The 25333-nt window shown below is 33.5% G+C and overlaps 1 pseudogene; it reads left to right on the forward strand.

Moving 5' to 3' along the window:
- The first annotated feature begins 8602 nt into the window (after window positions 1-8602).
- LOC123827747 lies at window positions 8603-19871 on the forward strand (annotated as a pseudogene).
- Window positions 19872-25333: the final 5462 nt, after the last annotated feature.

The raw sequence follows: 25333 nt of genomic DNA on the forward strand, positions 1-25333 counted from the left end.
TTGGAAGTAAGTTGTTTGGAAAAGTAATTAAGGTTAAACGAAGTCTTATGGGTAGATTTTAATCCATCTGACTGGTATTCTCAAAAGAAGAAAAGATTTGAACACATAAAGAGGTTCCAGTGCTGCATGAGCACAGAAGATAGGAAATGTATGGATGCAGGGAGAAGGTAGCCAACTGCAAGCCAAGGAGTGAGGCCTCAGAAGAAACTAAACCTCCACAGCTGCAGAAAATCAATTTCTGTTATTTAAGCCAAACAATCTGTATTATTGTTTCATGGTGGCCCTACCAAACTACATATATATATTCCACCAATGAACACTATTCTGCATCTTCTTGTTACATGAGAATATAATATTTAAAGAAAGATTTTTAACTGCAATGCATTTTTGATAGTTTTCACTGATATAAGCTCTTCAGAAGGCAATGTATAATAGCTGGCAAATTTTTAAATATACACATATAATTATTTATCACTTCAAATCCTAGATTAAATACTCAAGAAAAACTTTTGCACACATGCACAAGGAGACATTTATACACTGTGATTGGTAAAACATAAAATCATAATAATCAATCTAAACATCTCTCAGTAGAAATACATATGTGAATATTATGGTGTCCTGGTTGGATGACTCAGTTTGTTGGAGCATCATTCCATGAACCAAAAGGTTGCAGGTTCAATTCCTAGTCAGGATACATTTTTAGGTTATGTTTTGATCTCCAGTTGGGGTGCCTATAGGAGGCAATGGACCAATATTTCTCTGTCTCCCCCTTCCTCTCTCTCAAAAAGTCAATAAAATATATCCTAGGGTGAGGATTAAAAAAGAATATTATGGTTTATGAATACAGTGGTGTGTTAAGATGAGTGAAGTAGATTTGTATGTGTGAACATAAATATAAAGAAAGGATAGAATATTAAGTGAAAAAGCAAATTGCACAATGGTACAAACAGTGTAATGCCATTAATATATAATTAAAATATATAAATACCACCCTGGCTGGCATAGCTCAGTGGATTGAGCTCAGGCTCTGAACCAGGCATCGCAGGTTCGATTCCCAGTCAGGGCACATGCATGGGTTGCAGGTCACAGCCCCCAGCAACTGCACATTGATGTTTCTCTCTCTCTCTTTCTCCCTCCCTTCCCTCTCTAAAAATAAATAAATAACATCTTTAAAAAAAGAGATTTGGGAGAGATTTCAGTAAAATTTCAAATATTCAAACCCAAAACCCAATAGTATCTATTATTTACTAATATATATACACACATTATAAAATATTAAATTATATTATAATTATAAACACATTCATAATAGTATTATCCTCTGATAATGTATAGATGGGAATTGGGCTGAGTGGAACAAAACACATTGGTTTAAACATGTTCTCCATGTTAAATACATGTATAATATAAAATTTAAAAATTTTTCAATAATAAAATAATTTTGTTAATTGTGAGAAGTGATATCATGGGTGCTAATTGCAGTTTTTTTTCTCTTTAAAGATTTTATTTATTTATTTTTAGAGAGGGAAGGGAGGGAGAAAGAGAGAAAGAGAGAAACATCAATGTGTGGTTGCTGGGGGCCGTGGCCTGCAACCCAGGTATGTGGCCTAACTGGGAATCGCACCTGCAACACTTTGGTTCACAGCCTGTGCTCAATCCATTGAGCTATGCCAGCCAGGCAATTGCAATTGTAAGATAGTTTTTTCTAAAAATATTTAGCAAATATAAATAAACAAAAAAAAATCCTAAAAGAATACTATATTGTATACTTCTATTTATTTATTTATTTTTTAGATTTTATTTTATTTTTAGAGAAAGGGAAAGGGAAGGAGAAAGAGAGGAAGAGAAACATCAATGTATGGTTGTTTCTCATGCACCCCTCACTGGGGACCTGGCTCACAACCCAGGCATGTGTCCTCACTGGGAATTGAACTAGGGACCATTTGGTTCACAAGCCAGTGCTCAATCCACTGAGCTATACCAGCCATATTGTGTACTTTTAGAAGCATGGAAGCTTTCCACACTAAACTAAGATCTAATTGAAAAAAATCCCTCTGTCTTGAATTTTCAGTGTGTGTGACCCTGTGTTTTAGACATTGTTGTACTATTAAATTCAATTGATACTAGTTAAAGAATAGCATTAATAGAAAATTGACGAATGTGTGACATTACTTAAGATGAAATGACCATTTTTCAGACCATTTTATGAATGGTCTTTTTTATTTTTGGCTTGTTTGTATCTGTGTTTCTGCAATTTCTTGAGTATAAGGGGGTTATTTTTTCCTTTTTAAAAACTTATTTTTAATCCTGTCTTGGGGCTCTCTGAGTGAAAAGACAAGCCTGCTGAAATGTATAGACAGGTAGGAATTGTTCAGCAGAAGGATGAATCCTACTGGGAATTTCTCAACTCATTTCTACTAGGTAAGCACATGATCTAACTTTCTCACGGATAAAAGTAATGCATGTAAATACACTAAATCTTTCCTGAAGTTTAAAATTAGAGTTGATCTTGTTTAAAATGCAAGAGCTGCAATCTACCTTAAAGTAAGGAGATATTGTAGTAATTTACCAACCTTTACAAAATCAATAGTCATTTCTAGCCTATCCAGCTCTCCCAAATTTTGCATTTTTGACATTTTTACAAAATTATCTCCTGGCTTTGCTGTAGTAATTTGCATTGATTGCAATGCACTTGATCAGAGACAAAGCAATAAACTGCAGTCCCTAATGCTGCTAAAGTCAGCAAATAAGCCAGTTATGGTTTCATTTTTTTAGTTTTGCTTTTTTAGGCCTTTAAAAAATGAATTGTATCAGGGAATTTTTGTGTTCTTGAACTTATAAACTATCTTCATACCAAGCTTGGCTAAACCATCTAAGCTAAAGTTAACTTCATTATCCTAAATGTTAATAATTGCATTTCAATAATGGCTTTCATTAAAGTACCTCCAGGCGCTTAACACACATCAATTAAGGTACAGCACGCCCCTGTGAAGCAGGTCAGGATTATTATATCCTCTGAGACACAATGAGGTTACTGCCTGAAGGTCATGGAGCAAATTAACAACCGAGTAAGTAGTAGAAGACCGCAGTTCAAACTAAACTCTTGTTTTCTCTCTCAATATTATATTCAGTTTCCTAAATGCTATCTGCATTTTACTCACCTTAAATTATAAATGAAGTGGAAAGTCAATATTTCAAATACTGTGAATTTAAAATACATAACTGTAGGTAGCTTAACCAATTCAGGTCTACACAAGATTGATCAATTTATGTCACAATTTTTTAACATTGCTTTGGTGAACTTCCTACTAGTGACAAATTATTAGTCCAAGCCACATGGATTTTAAATATTAATGGTAGTATTTATCTTTATGCACAATTTTCCCCTGAGTAAAATCATACTTATTTATGGGTTGAGTTACTTCTTATACTTCCTACAGCAGCCAAGTCAGTACTAAAAATTACACAAAGTGAATAGCTGATCAATATTATACCCTAGCAAGCACTAAAATAAATAGTTAATAAAGAAACAGTTAATTGTTTCCTGATAGACAGAGGGATGTTAGGAACAGTATAGGAAGTGGAGAAGACAAAGAACTTATACACATGACCCATGGACATGAACCTTAGTTCATGAGGATTGCTAGAGGGAATGGGGATACCAGGCAGAGGGGGGAAGAAGGGGAAAATGAGAGAACTGTAATAACATAATCAATAACACATATTTTAAAACAAAAAAAAAGTGCCTCCTGATAGAGTATGTTGTAGTTCCTAGCTGGAAAAGTATCTTTCTTTGACAGGAATTTCATTATGGAGCTCAAGAGCATGGTTCAGAGAAACTCAGCTAGAAAAGGTTTGACAAAGGGAAACTAAAATGATGGAAACTGTGGTGAGACATACATACTCAAGCAACAATATCAGGTCTTGTGGGTCAAAGAGGATAAAAGCTGTGGGCAATATGGTAAAATTTAATAAAACCAAGAAGTGTGTGGCAAGAGGTGTTTAAGGACTTAAAATAGGAACATATAATTACTTGACTTTTGAAAGAAGTATCTTAAAACCATTGGATCTATATAAACAGCAGGTAAAAATTATATAATGAATATGTAAATCTTCCCAGAATGGCCCTAACTGAAAATATAAAAGATTCAAAATTATACTAGGTACAATCCATCATGATAGTTTAACTTTATACCTAACTTACTGGATTAGAGATGTTTCATAGTAAAAAGTATTGTTCATTTTAAACAGATGTTGTTTATGAAGTTTATATCTTGGTCACTAGATATTGAATATTCATTTATATTGTGTAAAATAACTGATTTGAATAAGTAATTTGATCACTGACTATGCTGAGGCAAAGATGTACCATTTTCCCTGACAGCTAATGATCTGTTTCATCACCCAATCTCTCAACTTCTATATCACATTTCTATTATAGGCAAGAGCATTAAACATATCTTGAGGTTAACCATCAGAGTTATGCCTGTGGATGGAGAGAGTTTTAAGCTTTTATATCTTTATTCTGTTTAAATTTCTGCTTAACTCAATTAAAATATTCTGCATAATTCATCTTCCTCTTGTTGATGTTCCCTTATGCTGCAGGTATTTTTTTTCATTTTAGCACTTCCGTTAACCCCCCAAATCAGTGAACTATGTTTTAGCATGAAAACTTAAAAGGGTAGAAAACCTTAATGCAGAATATAATACTTACATGTAATGTATACATGACAACATTAATGATGAAATTATTTGGTTCCAAAAAACTCATATCACCCAAGATGGATTTTATTATTTGTTTTTGTTTTTGTTTTTGTTTTAGTTCTTAGTCATTTTAGGACAACCTAGATAAGGAACATGTGATAATCTCTGAACTATTATAGTTCTCTCCTAATCAACACCATGCATCTTGCAAAATGTTGGTTTATTATTTTCTAGTTAGAGGCACAACTGGTAATGGTGGGTGGGTGACAATGCCTACTAAATGTATGACCTTTTGAATATTGTATGACAAACTCTGACCCACATTTTGTGGGCCAGCAAATATGAAAAAATCATAGGATAAGTCTAACGCTAAATTTCAAAATGTAAATCAACTCTACATTTTGAGCTCTGTTTACTCAAAACAGAACTGACTAAAAGTTTGGTAACATTTTAATATTTTTTAAAAATTATGTTCATGGTGAGGCAATATAAATCAAGAAAACCTACCAAACATTCAAGAAGATGAGGGAAGGAGTACTCAATAATAAACTTAGAGCTAGGGCAGTTTTCTACTTTTTACTGCATAGCAGTTATGAACAAAGTGTGGGCTGAGTAAGCATATGGGGAGAAAGGTAATTTCAAACTATTAATTTTAACTATGTTTTTATACTAGTATTGAGGTCATTATCTTATAAAAAGCAAAGGATGCAAAGGAAAATATCAAGGATAATGACTTATTAATTCAGAGGAATGCTAATTTAATTGGTTTCCCTTATTCTTTGATAAGACCTAACAAACTGTGCATTGTATTCTGGCCATCACATGAAGATAAAATGAGTTAAGGGAAAGGCCATAGGGAAATCATAGAACTGGAAAAAAACAGCTCAGATATGCCTCTTTAACTCCACTGAAGCATTCTTTAAGTAGAAAAGAAAAGCAGTATAACAAAAAATAAAAAGATAGATACTTCATTTCTCTCAATGAACTTGCTGAGAAAATATCAGCTAAAATTGCAATCTTTATTTTATTGTAGATTACTTTAACACATGTAGTTGATTTTTAAATAATTTAAAAAACATAAAACATATAAATATAAAGGTTTGAAATAACTGCTTGAGCTCCTGGGAAAAAATACAACAAATGAAATAGTGATTCCCTCAACTATGACTCTTATTCTGTTACCTCTTACAGGAAGTGCTGTTGAGACTTCTATCAGCTATCTATTTGGGAAGACATTTGAGACTTGATTGAATGATTTTACAACACACACACACACACACACACACACACACACACACACACACACAAACACACCCTTAAGAAAGTCAGGTGCCAAAAGTGTAATGCTTAGAATTAATGTACTACAATGCAAAGAGCGAATTTGTAATTGCACACAGAAATTGGAATGGGGCTAAATATCCATGAGGCAGAGCAAAAACTGACTTCCATTTCAATGCTATCTGTCTGCAGATGATGCTAGTGGTAGCATAGGGCTAAAGCTGGGCACACTGATAGGAAATTTTGTCACAGAACTTAAATTTTCTCTTGGAAAAGAGAAAAGCACAATACCCCAAATCACTATAAAGAGATGGCAAATTCATGGTCCTTGCCTCCAAAGCACTTGCATTTTGGAGAAAGTGAAAGATACAGACATGCAAATAGCTATTCGGAATACAAGGAAATATTATTATTAGGTTCAAAATGTAGCATGTATATTGCCTTTATTATGTTGAAGAATGTTCTTTCTATTCACACTTTGCTGAGTGTTTTTATCATAAATGGGTGCTGTACTTTATCAAATGCTTTTTATGCATCTATTGATGTGATCGTGTGGTTTTTGTCTTCCCTTTTGTTTATGTGATGTATTATGTTTACTGATTTGTGATTACTGTACCATCCTTGCATCCCAGGGATGAATCCCACTTGATCATGATTTATGATCTTTTAATGTATTGCTGCATGCGGTTTGCCAATATTTTGTTGAGGATTTTAGTGTCTATGTTCATCAGCGATATTGGTTTTTAATTTTCTTTCTTTGTTGTGTCTTTATCTGGTTTTGGGATTAGGATGATGCTGGCTTCATAAAAATACTTTGGGAGTCTTCTGTCTCCTATTTTGGAATAGGATTTGAACAGACACTTCTCCAGGGAGTACATACAGAGGGCCCAGAGACATATGAAAAGATACTCAGCATCACTAGCCATCAGAGAGATGCAAATTAAAACCACAATGAGATACCACTTCACACTAGTGAGAATGGCCATCATAAACAAATCAACAAACAACAAGTTTTGAAGAGGTTGTGGAGAAAACGGAACCCTGGTGCACTGTTGGTGAGAGTACAGACTGGTGCAGCCACTGTGGAAAACAGAATGGAATTTTATCAGAAAACTAAAAATGCTTCATATTGATCATATGGACCAGAATTGCCTTTTGACCTGGCAATGACACTTTTGGGATTATACCCTAAGATACATAAAATTCCTATTCAAAAGAACTTATGCTCCCCAATGTTCATAGCAGCACAATTTACAATAGCCAAGTGCTGGAAGCAAAGTAAGTGCCCATCAGTAAATGAGTGGATCAAACAACTATGGTGCATTTACATGATGGAATACTACACAGCAGAAAGAAAGAAAGAGCTCTTACCCTTTGCAACAGCATGGATGAAACTGGAGAGCATTATGCTAAGTGAAATAAGCCAGGCAGTGAAAGACAAATACCATGTGAACTCACCTATATGTGGAATGTAATCAACAACAACAACAACAACAAAAAACAAGGAAGCAAAATATAACCAGAGACATTGAAATTAAGAACAAAGTTACAGTAACCAGAGGGTAGGGGGGAGGAGATAATGGGGGGCAAAGGGGGAAGTGTTTTCAGGAACAGGTACAAAAGACACATGGACAAAACCAAAGTGGATTAGGATCAAGGGTGGGAGGTGGGGATGGCTGGGGTGGAGGGGTGTGGTGGGGGCAAATGGAGACAAATGTACTTGAACAGCAATTAAATACAGAAATGTTTAAAAATGTAGCATGTGAAGTGTTGTGTGAGTCAAGATAAAGAAGTTATTAATTTTGATGACCATCAATACTGGGCTCAATGAACAGCTAGTACTGAAGTAATTTTGAGATGTGTATTAAAATATGACTTTAAAACTAAGCACATAAGAAAATGAAGCTGGAGGTGTGAATAATAAACTGAAGCTTGGAAAGACAAGGGAGAAAATATCAAAACATTGGAGAACATCTATAATTAAATAGTGAATAAAGACAGAAGACTTGGAAAAGAAGACAGATATGATCAAATGGAATGGGAGCTAGAAGAGAAATGCATCTTATAAAGGAAAGTGTTGGGAGAGGAGAGTATTAAATATGTGGTAACTAAATTCTGTTGAGAGATATTCACAATGCAGAAAAGAAAGATGGCTGATGGATTTTGTAATTAGTTGATTATATTACATGAGGTTAATAAGAGAGTGTGTAATGAGCAGATATACATATAAGTAAAATATAGTAATCATCTTTGGGTGAGTAAAAAGAGACACAGAAAGATAGCTTGAGAGCAATGGTGTCCCCAAAATAGTTTCATCATTTCTTTTTACAGTGAAGAGATTTGAAAATTATTGGGCTAAATAAAATGATCTAGTAAAGTCTGGAGGCAGAGAAAAAGAATGAGATATAGAGACAGACACATATATACATGTACAGAAATTCAACTAGATGAGATATGAGGAGATATGGATCAATAGAAGAGACATTTCTTCTGAAGAAGACTGGAGGGAAGAAAAAGAAATACATGGAGATAAATGATGTCACCTCAGACAAGAGGTTGTAGAAGAAAATGTTAAAAACACACTGCAAGGGAGGAACCTGGGGTGGTTTATGCCAATATGGAAAATGAGAAAATGCATGTATACTTTGAGAACAGTGTGAGCCTCAAAGGAGGAGTGGTAACTGCAGGAAGGTGATGGGCCAGTAGAAGGCAAGCAGCTGGGATGAATGAGGTGAAGTAGAACTGCTCTCTTGGACTTGAGAGAAAAAATTGAGTATCTTTTCTTCCCAGAATTAAATTTAATGAATTTATGATTATCCTATACTAATGTTATGAGATTTATTAATCTGTATTTCAATATCTACAATTCACTTAAAGTGTATGTGAATGGTGAGTTAGGGGTTCAGTTTCATTTTGTTTCACATTAATATCCAGTTGAATAAGCCCACTTAACAAAATGTTTTTTGTTTACTGTCTTGTCTTCCATGTCAACTTTGTAATAAACTAAAGCTCCACATATGTATAGGTTTGTTTCTGGACTCTATATTATGTCACAGTTATATCTGTCTACCTTTGAATCAGTAAAATGCTGTCTTAATTACTGTTGCTTAATAGTTATACATTTTTAATTTCTTTTTACTAGCCATCTATTTGACATCTAGTAAATTACACCCTCCTACCTTGTTCTTCAAGAGTGACTTGGTCAATTTTCATTCTTACCTAAGCATTAAGTTTTTAAAATAAGTATATCAGTTTTCACAAAAGACATAATAGAATTTTGCTGTACGAATAATGAGTGCATAGATAAATTTGGGAAGAATATCTTAAAAATGAGCTTTTCAAATCAGTGAACATGCTATATGCTCCATTTATTTATACCTACATAAATTTTTCTCACTAATATTTTTACAGCTTTCTGCATTGAGTTTTCCCATATCTTCCATTAGCTTTATTCCTTGATATTTTTAAAAACATTTTTATGTTATTGTAAGGTTTCTTTACATGTACTTGAAGAAGTGTCTGTTATAAGTAGCATAGTTTAAAATTTAATGTTCTAATTTTTTGAAGTCAGGATGTAGATATGCAATCGATTTTGAAATATTGTCCTCATATTCTGCTACCACACTAAATTTACTGATTAATTGTAATAATTTATTCAAATTATATTGTCTGTGGATAATGAGAGTTTCATTTCTTTCATTATAATACCTACATATTTTATTGCTTTTTATTGATTTTGGCACTGGCTTTGTACCCTACTACAAAATTATAGAATATAATAAATATACAAAATTATGTGGAATATAGAAGTAGTGGTGATAGACAACTTTGTTTCACTCTTTATCTTGAGAAAATTTGCAACATTTGCAATTAAGTAGGATGTGTGTTGTAAATTTTTGTTATAGTTTTCAAAGATTAAAGGAGTTTCTTTTATTAACAGTTTGCTAAAAAGTTATTTTATCATTCAATAGTAAGTTTTATCAATGCTTACCTTTCATTTGATTTTGATCATATAATTTTATTATTTTTTAATATAAAGATCTGTTAAAGACATGCAGTTTTAGAATTTTTATATATTTATAGTGTACTGAAACTTTAATTATTATTGACTATTCCTATTTATCCCTAGAAAAAAATCCCTATCTTTAGAATACACATTCCTTGATATTAATGTAACTATTTTATTTTGTTTTGGCCACTAATTCCATGGCATATTTTATCCTTAACTTTACCTTAAAACTGTGTTTTTCTAATAATTTGGAGACATTTTAAATAGTATATAATCATATTTTAATATTATGTAACTCATAATATCCTTGTCTTTTAATTGGAGAATGTAGTCTATTTAAATTTAAGGTAATTACTGATACATTTGGGTTTAAATATACCATCTCACTTTGGCCTTCTATTCTCTTTGTATTTGATATTCCCTTTTCTCCCTTAAGTCTTCTGGAATTATTCATTTAGCTATAAATTATAATTATTGATATATTGATCTGGACCCTGGCTCATGGGATCCATGGTGTTGTGGCTGATATGAGACAAATTCACACAGACTACAGAGTCCTCTGGAGGAAAAGGGACAGTGTGGCTACTCTCTCAAGGGGAGAGTGCCCCGAGCCTTGCCCTGACAAGCTTTTATTGCTTTTCTGGGCATATTACATTGAGGATGGTCCTCATTTGCTATGCACAGGTTCACTTTAGGTGGTTACCTTTTACAAAAAAAGGAGAGGATGTTGCTATTATATCAAAAAAGAAGAATATTTGCAAATGTAAAGGGAAAAGTGGTTGAACTGGTTATACTCAGCCTTGGAAAGTTTAGCATAGATTTTAGGCAGTTACTTTAAAGATATGCAGTAAACACTTGTTGCCTCAATTCAGGGTGAGGGAGTTGTAGCAAAAATCAAGTCTCAAAGTGGCCTAGGTACAATGCAGGCCTGATTCTCCACGGAAGAACCTATCCATGGGCATGGGTCCTGTATACCGGACCTCACATTCCACTTGCCTTTCCAAGTGGGAGCTGGGCCCACACCACACAGAACAGTTTATAATATACAGTCAATACTCATTTTTATTTTCTTACATATGTATCCTTTCATTGTTTTTCATTGCTTTCCTAATTGACAAGCTGCCATCTGGTAACTTTTTTCTTCTGCCTAAAGGACCTTTTATATTGCCTTAATGTGAGTCTACTCGTGACTAAATTAACAATATTTGCTTTAAAAATATTCATTTCAAATTTATTCTTAGAAGTTATCTTTGTTTGATGTAGAATTTTATGCATACAATTAATTTTTAAGCAATTTGATAATTTATTATATTTTATGATACTTGCATTATTATTACTCCTTTGAAAATATTTTTTCTTTCCTAAAACTTTTAAGATGCTTCTTGTTATTGGTTTATACGAGTTTCATGTTCATGTTCCTTACCTTGTATTTATTCTTTTTAAGGTTCATATGAATTTAGCACCTATAACTTAATGGCTTTCAAAAATTTTAAAGAATTTCCATCTATTATATTTTATTATATATATATTTCATTTATTATATTTTATTATATATAATAGAATTTCATCTATTACATTTTATTACATGCTATGTAAATACATATTATATATTAATATATTTTATTATGTAAACATTTATTATATATTTTATCATATATTTACATTATCCTTCTTTACCTTGGACTATACTTATATGTAAAAGTTTTTCAATCTGTCTTTCATTCCTCTTACCAACTTATGTATTTTCCATTCTTGTTTTTTTTCTCTCAGACTTTAGATGTATATTTTCTTTTAATACACATTTTCTAGTTTCTGATTACACCTTTAGCTACCTTTAGTATTCTTGTAAAATTGCACATTAATTTCTTTTTAAGATTTTATTTATTTATTTTTAGAGAAAGGAGAAGGGAAGGAAAAGAAAGAGAAACATCAATGTGTGGTTGTCTCTTGTGTATCCCCTACTGGGAACCTGGCCTGCAACCAAGGCATGTGTCCTGACTAGGAATCAAACTGGTGATCCTTTGGTTTGCAGGCCAGCACTCAATCCACTGAGCTATACCAACCAGGGCCACACATTAATTTCTTAATATCAGATGTTATAATTCTCAATTCTCAAACTTTCATTATTGTTTGTGTTCTAGTAAAACCTTATTTGTGATCACTGATATTTGATTTGTAAATAATGTTAACATGTCATGCATGAAATATTTTTATTTTTTCAACTCTTTAAAAATGTGAAAATACTTCTATCATGTTGGCCAAACAAAAACTGGCAGTGGGCCACATTTGGCTCAAGGACCAGAGTCAGCCCACTCCCACTTAAATTCTGTGCCAAAAGCTGCTTTTCACTGTCTTAAGGAAATTTTGATTAGTGAATATTTTTTAATGTGACAAGGGATGATGAGATGAATTAACAAAAATATCAGCGATAATGCATTATTTTTTTCAGCTTTTAATTCTTGGCCAAAAAATGCAATATCTCTAATCAAATTAAGATATTTAAAAGTTTGTTTGATACCTGCATTATCTGGAGCTTCAGTGTGTCTGCTTTTCTTGTCTGATTTTCACATCATTCTTGTTGTTCATGCTTTTCTCACCTCCTATGTGTCCAGTTAATTTGATTTAATGAATTCAATTTATATGAAGAAAATGTAGAAATACTTTTTAAGACTTAGATGATGTTATCTTCCTCAAAAGGTGATTAAAATTTAGTTCTGGCAGGAGGTTGGTAGCACTCAAAATTTTCTTAATTTACTGATAAACATGAAGAACAGTTGAAGCTGGGCTCTTTTACTGATTTTCATTTGTGTAGTTGGTTTACCTGGTCAATTCTTGGCTGACAGAAGACTTCAATTTTTGATGCTTTAATCAAATTAGCTTATCAACTACTCTGTTATCTTTTAAGCATATCTAGTGCATCTCAAGGAAACAATAAATATTCACAAGGTTAAAAGCAGTTCCATATTTTTGGATAACATCTATGAATTTTAGTCATTTTTCATATCTTGAGTCCATAACTTTTCAATGTTTGTTAGCTCTTATAAATGTTCAAATATTTTTTGCTCCCATTTCACATTTTCTTCAGCAGAAATATTGCTAAAATATCATAATTTGTCAGTATAAGAGGTGAATCAAAGTTGATCAAACTTTAAGAGTAGAAACAATAGACACGGTTATTAAAATAAGACTGACCTACTTACTATTCTTATGTCAGGCTTTCATAATGCTTAAGGATAAATAAGAAAAGTATGTTGTGTTCTTTTTATATTAAAGGACTGTTATAGTGAAAGTAGTCTAGTAATTTAAAGGAAGGAAGAAAAAAACAGACCAAGGGAGGGAGGCAATAAACACCGGAAAAGACACACAAAGAAATCCCAAGTTATAAACTGGCAAAGTAAAATCCAAACACATCAATGATTACATTGTATGAATTATCTAAAAAACCTATTAAGAAATTCAGATTAATAGAATTGGTTTAAAAGCAAGACTCCACTACATTCTGTCCACAAGGCATAACTTTTCTATAACACTGGTCAGAATGGCCATCATAAACAAATCAACAAAAAAGTGTTGGAGAGGTTGTGGAGAAAAGGGAACCCTAATGCACTGTTGGTGGGAATGCAGACTGGTGCAGCCACTATGGAAGACAGTGTGGTTTCCTCAGAAAACTAAAAATGGAACTGCCTTTTGACCCAGTGATCCCACTGCAAAGATTATACCCTAGAGTCCTGAAACATCAATCCAAAAGAACCTATGTGCCCCAATGTTCATAGCAGCATTATTTACAAAAGCCAAGTGCTGGAAACAGCCTAAGTGCCCATCAGTAAATGAGTGGATCCAAAAACACTGGTACATTTACACAAGGGAATACAACACAGCAGAAAGAAAGAGGGAGCTCCTACACTTTGCAATAGCATGGATGGAACTGGAGAGCATTATGCTAAGTGAAATAAGCCAGGCAGTGAAAGACAAATACCATGTGAATTCACCTATATGTGGAATGTAATCAACAAAAAGAACAAGGGAACAAAATACAACCAGAGGCATTGAAATGAAGAACAAAGTTACAGTAACCAGGGGGGAGGGGTTAATGGGGGAAGAAGGGGAAGGGCCATCAAGGAACATGTATACAGGATCCACAGTAAGGGACAACAATGTGGGGACTGACTGAGGCTGTGGGATGGACGAGTGGGGCAGGGGAGAGGAAGGGGTGAAAATGGAGATAGCTATAATGGAACAACAATAAAAAAATAAATAAAACACATAAATGGTCACACAATTGCCAAACATTACTATTATGCAAGGCAAAAAGTACAAAGCATAAAATAGGAAAAGTTGAAAATTGTGAGTCACATAATCAAAATATTTTTCAGTTCTATAAAAAGTGAGGTTAAAAGTGTGAGAAAGTAATTGGAATCAGAAAAAGTATTTGAACTCTAAATGTATATAGTATTATGTTATATGTATATATATAATTGTTATATATATAGAAATACAAATATAACAGAATTTGTTATAAATTGTATATATCATTTATATATAAAATAAATTTATATATTTTCTTAATGTATATACAACCTTTTATAATTTAATTACAAGAAAACAGAAAAAATATTTAAAAGATACTTTTTAAAAAGATCATGTATTGATTGCCTACATGCACATAAAAAGATGTTGGAACATTATGAATCATCCATGAATTGCAAATTAAATCACACCAAGATACCATCACAAATGAAAAAATTAAAATGACAAACTGTACCAAATGTTGAAATGAATGTGGAACAACTAGAACTCTCATATAATGGTGGTGAAAATATTAGTTTTACATACATTTTGGAAAACAACTTGGTACTGAAAAACTGTAAAGTAAACTTGCCATATGGCCCAGTCATGCCCTTCCTAGGAATTCACACCAAAGAAATAAAAACACATGCCTCCATAAAGACTTCTATACAAATATTACAGGCAACTTTGTAATGGCCAAAGTTTGACTGCAACTCAAATGCTCATAAAACATATGAATAGATGAACTGATTTTGGCATACGCATGCAATAGAAAACTACTTAGTGATAAAAAGGAATAGACTATGGATACATAAAACAACATGAATGAATTACAAAATTATCATGCTGAGGAAAAATGCAAGATCAAAAAGTGTGCATACTATATAATTCCATTTACATGGACTTCTAATAAAATGAAGATGTATCTATAATAACAGAAAGCAGATCAGTGGTTGCCTAGAGACAGGAGTGGATTTAGGCATTAATTACTAAGGGGCACAGAGAAACTTTTGAATGATGAAAATATTTATCTTTATTTGGGCAAAGGATTCATGGGTCTATACATTTCACATAACTTACCAAATTATTTTCTTTAAATATGTGCAGTTTATTGTACTTGAATTACACCTAAATATAGTTGAAAATAGAAAATGCTATAAAAAATACATGAGTGTGTTTTTCATTTCTAGTTAGTAGTCATAAAAGGTCTATATCTATTTCTATATTTATATCTATATACAGCTCTACCTGTATTTATCTATATCTACAATCCCTTAGCTAATGTAACAAATGTACAGAATTGGATACAGTATTTTTGCATATCTAAGACTATTCTTAAACTAATAAAGTCACAAACTGTGGGAAATAATATTATAAGAATTAACAATTGAATTTTTATTGTTTTTCATATTGATTAAGAGCATTTTGCAAAAGGATCATATAAATAGTATTAGGGAACTTGGACACTATACATATAATACAATAGATACTCTGTTAGGGAGAATTCACTGATGTGGTTTTCCCATACAACATATGTTGCAAAAGGGCTTCCAAGCTTTTTTAAAAAAATATTTTATTGTTGTTCAATTACAGTTGTCTGCATTTATCCCCCACTACTCCCTCCCACCCCAGCTATCCTCACCTCCCTCCCCTGCTTCCACCCCTCCCTTGGATTTGTCCATGTGTCCGTTATAGTTGTTCCTATAAACCCTTCCCCTCTTTCCCTCTCATTACCCCCTCCCCCTCCCCTCTGGTTATGGTCAGATTTTTTATTGCTCCTTAACTAATTCCACTGGGCTTTTTTCTGCAGTAACACCCAGTCAAAACACAGCAGAGTACACACATTGGCTACATTATTCTCTTGCCTTGCCTTTGGGTTAAAAATAGGAATAAAATTAATTTTGTATATCTAGATTTTACAGATTATTATAGTTTGTCTACTGATAGTACTATGCCTCCTCTTTGTTTAGTCTTCTCATGAACAGCTGAAGAATTTTGCACTTCTGGCACTGGGAAACGGTGAAAATGTAAATATTTATCAAGAGTAAATACTTTTAAATATTAAGGATCTGCATTTTTCTTATTGGGCCCAATATGTTTGGGAAGACTATTATTTATCTTGTAGAATCAGTTAGAAAAGTCAATATTTATGTGTATACATCAAATAATATTAAAAGCACATGTGATGCATTGTGTTAATGCCATACACAGAGAAGAAACTAAGTAGAAATATTCAATATCTGAATCAATTTTTATACCATCAGCATTGCTTTTCCATTGCATTGTGTTCACTCTTTATTACATAGCTCAGAGAAAAGAGTGACTATTTTTTTCATAAAAGTGTATAATTTAAATCAAATGATGCTCACATAAGAAGAAAACAGTAGTTGAATGGATGTGAGCAGATGAACTTTTCAATGGATGCCTCCCTCAAACTATTGAGAAAAAAGATTACCCTTTGGTAGGGTGACCACTTTCTCTTATTTCATCAGAATTACATGGTAGAGATTGTGATGCTGCACTCAGACTTCCCCTCAGTAATGATGAACTTACTCCTGGTTTTAGCCTCAACTCTTAGCCCTCTTTGGAGATTGCCTCAAGTGAAGTAAATTGCCTTACCTGAGGATCCCTTACTTGAGCCAGACTACATCACATTACTGATCATTGTGAAAGTATAAAGACTCAGCCCCATTGCTTCTATTTGGGATAACTGTAATGGGTGGTCCCAGCTCTATAGCTCCCAGGGAGGATCAGCTGAAACCTTACTTGGGACTGTATCACAGCTCAATTTATCCCTCCTGTCTAATCCTCCTTTCTCCCTGTCATTTCTATAGGTGTTGATTCTAAGAGCACTAACTATTAAACCTCCTGCATGGTATATCTGGCTTCAGAGTCTGCTTCCCAGAGATCTCAATTTATGGTATGGTATGAGAAACTTATAAGATGTTTAATGTTAGATGGTTTAAGTGTTTTATATGTTAGGCCTGAAGCTTTCTATAGGTAACCACTTTATTCTACTAAGCAGACAATATTTCCCAGGAACTTTGATTACCATAAATATACTTTAAATCAGACTTTGATACTAAAAGAGAAAATGTCATTGAGGAATCTATAAATACATGTACACCTTATTTTTATCTCTGCAATATCATTCCTAACATTGGTTAGGGACATGGTATAATTTACAGCTATAGGAAATTCAAAAATCTTTAGTAAGTGTAACAAATTCCAGTTCATACTCTCTATGGTCTGAATGTTTGTGTTCCCTCAAAATGTATATGTTAAAATCCTAATGCCCAATATAATATTATTAGGAGGTGGGTTTGGGGAAGTGATTAGGTTGTGAGAGTGGAGTCTTCATGCATAGCATTAGTGCCCTGTTAAAAGAGACCCCACAGAGCTAACTCCTTAACACCATGTGAACACATAGCCAGAAGTTGGCTGTCCACAGCCAGGAAGAAGACCCTCACACAACCATGCTGGCACCCTGATCTTGGACTTCTATCCTCCAGAAGTGTGAGAAATAAATTTGTTATTTATGAGTTAACAAGTCTATGATGTTTTGTTATATCAGCCTGAAGAGACTACTAAGACAATATTATATAGAAAAGTATTCCTATAGAGATGCATTTTAAATATGTCAAGATGTTCTCCAATGTTCTTATTTTTATTGACTTGTGAAATATAAGCAGTTTCTATTACAAGTAGTTCTAAATAAATTGTGCCATATTTTCTACAAATAATATACATCAGCCCCCAGTCTTTCATATTAAGACTGGTGGTTGAAATATTCATGCATAAAATTCATTATGTGATTTTATGTGATTAAAATTTTATTGTGTAGTTTCAGATACATGAAACTATAACATTTTATTCCTCTAGATTACTATTCCTAGAGAAAATCACTTTGAAATAACCTGTTTTACAATGTAGTGTATTTTCAGCATCTATGTTCTGTTAATTAGCCAATCGTCTGTTTTGAAGGGTGTTTAACCTTTCTTTCATGTGGTAAGGTTAAAAAACACAACAAAACAGAAAAATCTGGATGAGTAGTTTATTTTTAGAATATTTTTCCAGCCCAATCATCTTCTGTGCTATATTGCCTGAATTTCAAAACTCCTTTGACTTAAAATTGCAACTATAGAATTAACCATTCTCAAAGTGATTTTTTCAATAATATTTATTCTTTCAAATTCTAGAAAAATTGAAACAATATTATTCTACCACAGTAAAATGATAATCTGAATCCCTGCATAATGGATAGAGTAGAACTATACACATACACACAGGGGTTGGAAAAAGTAGGTTTACAGTTATAATACAAATAAATAACACAGATATTTGTATTATACTACAAGAATAAGCCCTGTAGGTTTTGCATACCTACTTTTGCCCACTGCTTAAACTATGTAAGGAATTCCAGATATAGTGAATTAATCAAAGCAGCCTTGTCTTCACTCCTCCCTTCCTTGCTACAGTTGCAAATGATAGATTTCTCTCCTCTATTGTTTCCACCATGTAGCACTAGAATTCACTACAAAGTCAGAGAGGAAGGCTTGAGATAAGTGCGCTCTAGTGATGTACTGGAGTCAACACAAACTGGTTTAAAAGTGTTGACTGTGCAGAGATCTGTCTGACTTCATTGTGGAGTTGGGGATCCATGGCATGCCTGCTATGCAGAATGTGATGTCCTATTGTTGCTGCTCTGAGCCTTATCCCAATGTGACATTCACTCTCCTTCTGAAAAGGAGGTCCCCCTTCCATATTGTCAATCTCCTCATCCTCTGTATCCTCATGTCTTTTCTGGCTTCCTTGAGTTTTTATCTCTCTGCAGTCTTTGGGGAAAAGGTCTCCCTGGAGTGACTGTCCTACTGGTCATGTCTGCATTTCAGCTCAAGTTGGCAGAGATCATACTGGACTCAGAAAATGCCCCTCTGGTAGGGAAATACTATATAGCCATGGTGGCCTTGATCACAGCCTCCACTGCCTTGACCATTGTGGTGATGAATATACACTTCTGTGGGGCTGAGGCCTGGCTAGAGCCACTTTGGGCCAGGGTGGTTATACTGAAATACACATCCAGGATCTTATTTGTCTATTACATGGGTGAGAGCTGCTTTAGCCCCTGCCATGACCAGGAACAGGATCACCTCATGAAGGTTTATGACAAACTTCCAGAGCCTGATCTGAAAACAGCCAGGAACAAATGCCTTCCTAGAAAGAAGGAGATGAACAAACTCATGGACATGGATAATGGTGGGGGATTGATTGTGGGAGTGATGGGGGAGTGGGATAAGGGTAAGCAATGGGGGAAAACATGAGACAACTGTAACTGAACTATAATTAAAAAAAGAATGACTTGGGATATCAGGGAGAGGGCCTGCAGCATGCTGACAGTTACTGTGCATGGTACAAAATGCTGATGAGGAATATCAAATACATTGCCAAGTGCCTCAAAGACCACAAGGCCACCAATTGCAAGGGGAGTGAATGGAAGAATGTTGCAAAAGTCATAGACTGATTCTTCATGTGGATATTTTGCATTATGGTGTTCATGATGACTATTTTGATCATAGCAAGAGCAGATTAGCAGGCATTTGGTATATGGGGATCAATTAATAGAATTCCCTGTGATCTACCCTAATAATTCTTCCAAGTGATATATATGATTTAAAAAAGTGTTCACTGTGTGTCTCTATTCCCAAATCCACGAGTTTAGTGAGGTCACATTGGTAGCTTAAAATTGACATGGTAGGAATATATAGACCATAGAAACTGGCAAGCATTACAAATAAAAGCTTTTATCCCCAGGAAAATCAGTTGTTAGACATTTACCAGCTCATCACTTCAATTCCTATGTAAGGAGTGGTATGCTAGCAAGCCAGCTCTCTGAAATGTGCACAATCAACCTTATTGATCCGGCATGAACCAGATTCAGCACACCATTGCATATAACTGCATTAATCCCATTTATATAAAACTTGTGAAATTATCTGCATGGCTCCTCTATTGTGAACAAAATTGGCATTTTCAGCATGATAAAATTTTAAAACATCCAAAGAAAAACATTGCTTTTGTAGTAAGAATGCACTGTACTAACCTTTAAGAATATGAATTCCATTCCTTTCCTGTTTAAAAATTCAGGAAGTTGTCAGCAGTGCAGAATGCTTGCATAGTTACTTTATCTAGATTCATATTCTCTCTCTTTTTAATTCTTGATAGTTATTGTATTAGTTTTATATTCACTATCTTCTATATTTTATCTGGAGACACTAAGCTAGAATATTTAATTACTAAGTGTTTAAACATAGAAAATACAGAGCATATTATAACAAATAGTAATTACCACAAGCTACATTTAACAAAGATTAACATTTTGCCCTATTTGCCAAAGATCCTTTTCTCCCTCTATTTTTATTAAGGAATTGAAACATAAGCCTCACCACACCCCCATCCATCACTGCCATATACTTCTCCAGAATTAATTACTACCTGAAATTGGCATGTGATATCACCACACATGATTGATGTGTGAAGTAATGCATAGTATATTTTGTACACTTAAAGCACTCACATAAATGGTACTATATTGTGCATACATTTATTTCCTTTCTATATTTTTTTATTTTGTGATTTATAAATTCAGTTCTATTATACTTACAAATTATTCAAACATACACAAAAGTTTAAAAAATTCACCACCATATATCTTCCATTCAGATTCAACAACAATCAACATTGCTATATTTTACTTTGTACTCTTCCTACATAAATATTTCAGCATCAGTCTGCTATAAATTAAAACATTCTCCAATATAACCACACTATCATGATCACACCTAATAAAATAAATAATATATTATCTAATATCCTCTACTCTATTCATTTTCCCCAATTACCATAAAATAGAACCCATCTTTGGTTTTGTTCAACCAAGTTCCAACCAAGATTTATTCATAGTATTGGGTTATTTCATTTAAAAAACCTGTTTGTTTTTAAATTAAATTCATTATTTAAAAGTTGCTTTGTAGAATGCCCCATTTTGATTGTTTGTTCCCAAATAGCATTAAAAACATGTATGAAGGACCCATGGACAAAAACAATGGGATAGAGGAGGATTGAATGTGGGAAGTATGGGTTTGGTAAGGCAGAGGAGAATGATGGGTGAAAAATAGGAACAACTGTAATGGAACAACAATATTTTTTAAGTGTACTTTATATTTTTGTGAACTGCGAATTTCCTTCTGGTAACTGCTTCACATGTATCTCATTTATTATGATTATCACTAATTCTTAGAAAGGCTGCAATTTTCCTTTGCTCCAAAAATTGTTTAATATTTATAGGCAAAGGTAATTTTCAATTTTTTGCATTGCATTTTTAATTTCCAGATCTTATACAAGATGATAAGTAAATGTTTAAAAATCTTATCTTTATGATACTTCCTGATATTTTCCTGATATGGATCTTCATATGTGATCAAATCTGGGATAACAAGTGGTATGAAAGAACATACACTATTTATTGTTATATAGTAGTGTTTAATATGTATCTATAAAATATACTCTATTAATTATGCTGTTTTTATTTCCTATACTCATACCTATTCATATCTTTTCATTCTATTTTATATTGATTGTGGTATATTGATGTTTCTCATTATTAAAGTTTTCATGTATTTATCCATGTATTGCCTGTATTTTCACCTTTAAATAGACATTTACTGTTTAAGTTTATATTATACATATATATTAATTTCTGTTCTGTCTTCATTATGAGTGTGGCTTTTAGCATTATAAAATACACTTATTGCTCTAATTTAATAATTTTTTCTGAATTTAACCTTCTTTGAATTTCTTCCTTTGTAAAATTGATTTCTGCATTAGATTTTCAATGTACAAGTTTAAAGAAAGATAGGTTTTAGAGATAGATGTCAAAGTACTTTCATGTAGTTTAGTTAGAATTATGCACTACATTTTTTTTCTTTAGGATTGTTTGGGGATGGCGATTTTTCATCAGTTGAAATATTTTTATTCATGTTACCTGTTTTATTTGCCCAGTCACTTTGTGCAGAGATGTTCTCTCTTTCTTTCTCCCTCCTTTTCTCTCACTGCACATGTGTGTGTGTTTTCTAATTCTTACTCATATCATGGGCAGAGTTTATACTTGAAGCACACTTTCTTCTGTTGCTTTACTGAAATGTTATTTATTTAATAAAAGAGATTAATGGTGGGAGTGGTAGGAGTGAAAAATGTGAAAATATTTTCTTCCATTTTCAGGATTCTGTTGTTTTCCTTTCTTATTTTTTTCTTTATTTTCACCATTATCATTTTCAAAGCACAGGCCCATTCTCTATCTCCTCCCTCAGAATAAAGCTTCTCTAATACTGTCACTTTCAATGTCATTATAATTTTATGCTCCACCCTTGTATCTGGTGTAGTGGACTACCAAGAGCCAAGCCATTGTTTAATAATTTGGCTCTTAACATTGGATATTTTATTTCTGACGATAATTTTGTCTCTCCATTAATTCTGCCAATACTCTCACCTGTATGTCACAAAATATCCTAAGCCTTCTCCCTTGCTCTCTGTATTCATAGTCTTGCACTCAGAGCAGATATTCTCTTGGAATTTATTATTTATTTCTCTATGTAAATGTAACTTCAAGTTTATGATATTCTCCACCTTCTAGTAATCTAGAGGCTGTGGGTTATGTGTACTTTTATATGCTGTTCTTATTGATCATATTGTATTTGCAGAGGATATATACATACATAGGTATTGAGATTCTGATGTCTCACCTCTGTTTGCCAGATACTGAAGCCTCTGATTTTATTGTTTGAAATATTCCTGGAGTTTTTTATTCTGCTCCTTGGAAATTGCAAAGTGAAACTCATGGGAGTTCAAAAGATTCAAAGAGACACCTGGGAACTCCACATGGAGCTGGGGACAGCATAACTTGCCTTTTCTTGTTCTATTTCATTTATTCCATATTTCATCATTTAAAAACCCTTCATATTACTTCATTTGACATTTGTTTATTGGTCTTTTCTAAAAATAGAGCTAAGTAGAATTTCAGATATAACTGACACATAATATTATATTGGTTTAGATGTACAATATAATGATTTGATATTTGTATATATTACCAGATAATCACAAGGCTAGTTAACATACACCACCATACAGTTACAAGAATTTTTTACCTTGTGATGAAAACATTTAAGCCTTATTCTCTTAGCAACTTTCAAATATACATTGCAGTATCATTAAATGTAGTAGCCCTGCTATACATTACATGATCATGATGTACATTTTATAGCTGGAAGTCTGTACTTTTTAACCCCATCACTCATTTTACCAACTCAGCCCCAACAAACACACACTCCACTAGCAATCGCTATTGTTCTTTCTGTGTTCATGGCTCCCCCTTTTTTTTTTTGTTTGTTTCAGATTCCACATATGAGAGAAGTCATACAGGGTTAGTCTTTCTTTTCTGACTTATTTCACTTAGTATAATGCCCACAAGTTCCCTCCATGTTGTTGCAAATAGCAAGATATCATTTGCTTTCATGGTTGAATAATTTACATTATTTGTATATACATACATACACACACACACAAAGTGATGTCTGTCTGGAAAAATTCTAGCCATTGTAAATATAAGAACAGTTTGTGTGACATTGATGTAACCTTACAGTCAAAAAGAATGGACTGGAATGTGCATGTGTGAACAATGATGACTTCATTGTATTGGTCAGTGAGAGCAGTAGAGGTTACTGAGTGGGCATGTGTACTGTGTGGCTGCTGTATTCAAAATGACTGAGCAAGTAGGACAATGAATCTGCATCAAATTTTGTACTAAGCTTGAACATTCCTCCACAGAATCTATTTGGATGATTCAGAAGGCCACATCTTTGGGCAACTCATGATTGGCAGCTTCATCATGACAATGTGCCCCCTCGTGCATCATGTCTCATGCAGAGACTTTTGGTGAAACATCAAATCACCCAGGTTTTTCATCCCCCTACAGCCAAGATTTGGTGCCCTGAAATTTGTGGTTTTTCCTAAAACTACAATCACATTTGAAAGGGAAGTGGTTTCAGACCATTGATGGCCAGGAAAATACTATGGGGCAGCTGATGGTGATTGAGAGAACTGTATGTGGTCCCAAGGTGCCTACTTTGAAGGGGACTGAAGTGTCATTGTCCTATGTACACTGTTGCTTGTATCTTGCATCTTCTTCAGTGAATGTTTCTATTTTCCATATTCCATGCCTGAATACCTTCTGGACAGACCATGTATATTCTCTGTACTATATTATATAATGGGGAAGGCTATGTATATGTGGAGGAAGGGGCTATATAGAAAATCTCCGTACCTTTTACACAATTTTTCCATAAACCTAAAACAACTGCAGTAAAATAAAGTCTCAATTCAAGAAAAGTGTGATAATAACAAGTACTGTCCAGGATGAGGCACATCTGTAGCCCTCATACACAGTAGAAATGTAAAATGTTGAAGTAACTTTGGAAAGAAGTTTGGCACTTCTTTAAAGAATTAAACATAGTGTTATAATACTTGACGCCAATTCCCCTCCTAGATAAACTCAAGAGAAATCAAAATATATTGCCCTGAGAAATTTCTAATGAATATTTATGATAACATAATAAATAAAATGTAGAAATAATCCAAATATCCATTATCAGTTGAATGGATAAATAAATGGTATATTTATTAAAGATATTATTATTTAGTTCTAAGGAATGAAATATATATTTTTAGATTCTACAATGTTTACAAACCTTGAAAACATTATACCATGTGAGAGAAGCCAGTTATAAAGACCACATACAGCCCTGGCTGGTGTGGCTCAATGGATTGAGTGCAGGCTGCGAACCAAAGGTTTGCTGGTTCACTCCCAGTCAGGGCACATGCCTGGGTTATGGGCCAGGTTCTTAGTGGGGGCCACATGACAGGCAACCACACATTGATGTTTTTCTCCCTTTCTTTCTCCCTCTCTTCCCCTCTCTCTAAAAATCAATAAAAAATCCT

This window comes from Phyllostomus hastatus, unplaced genomic scaffold (assembly GCF_019186645.2).
Source record: "Phyllostomus hastatus isolate PE091 unplaced genomic scaffold, TTU_PhHast_1.1 phas_contig_90, whole genome shotgun sequence".
Lineage (NCBI taxonomy): Eukaryota > Metazoa > Chordata > Mammalia > Chiroptera > Phyllostomidae > Phyllostomus > Phyllostomus hastatus.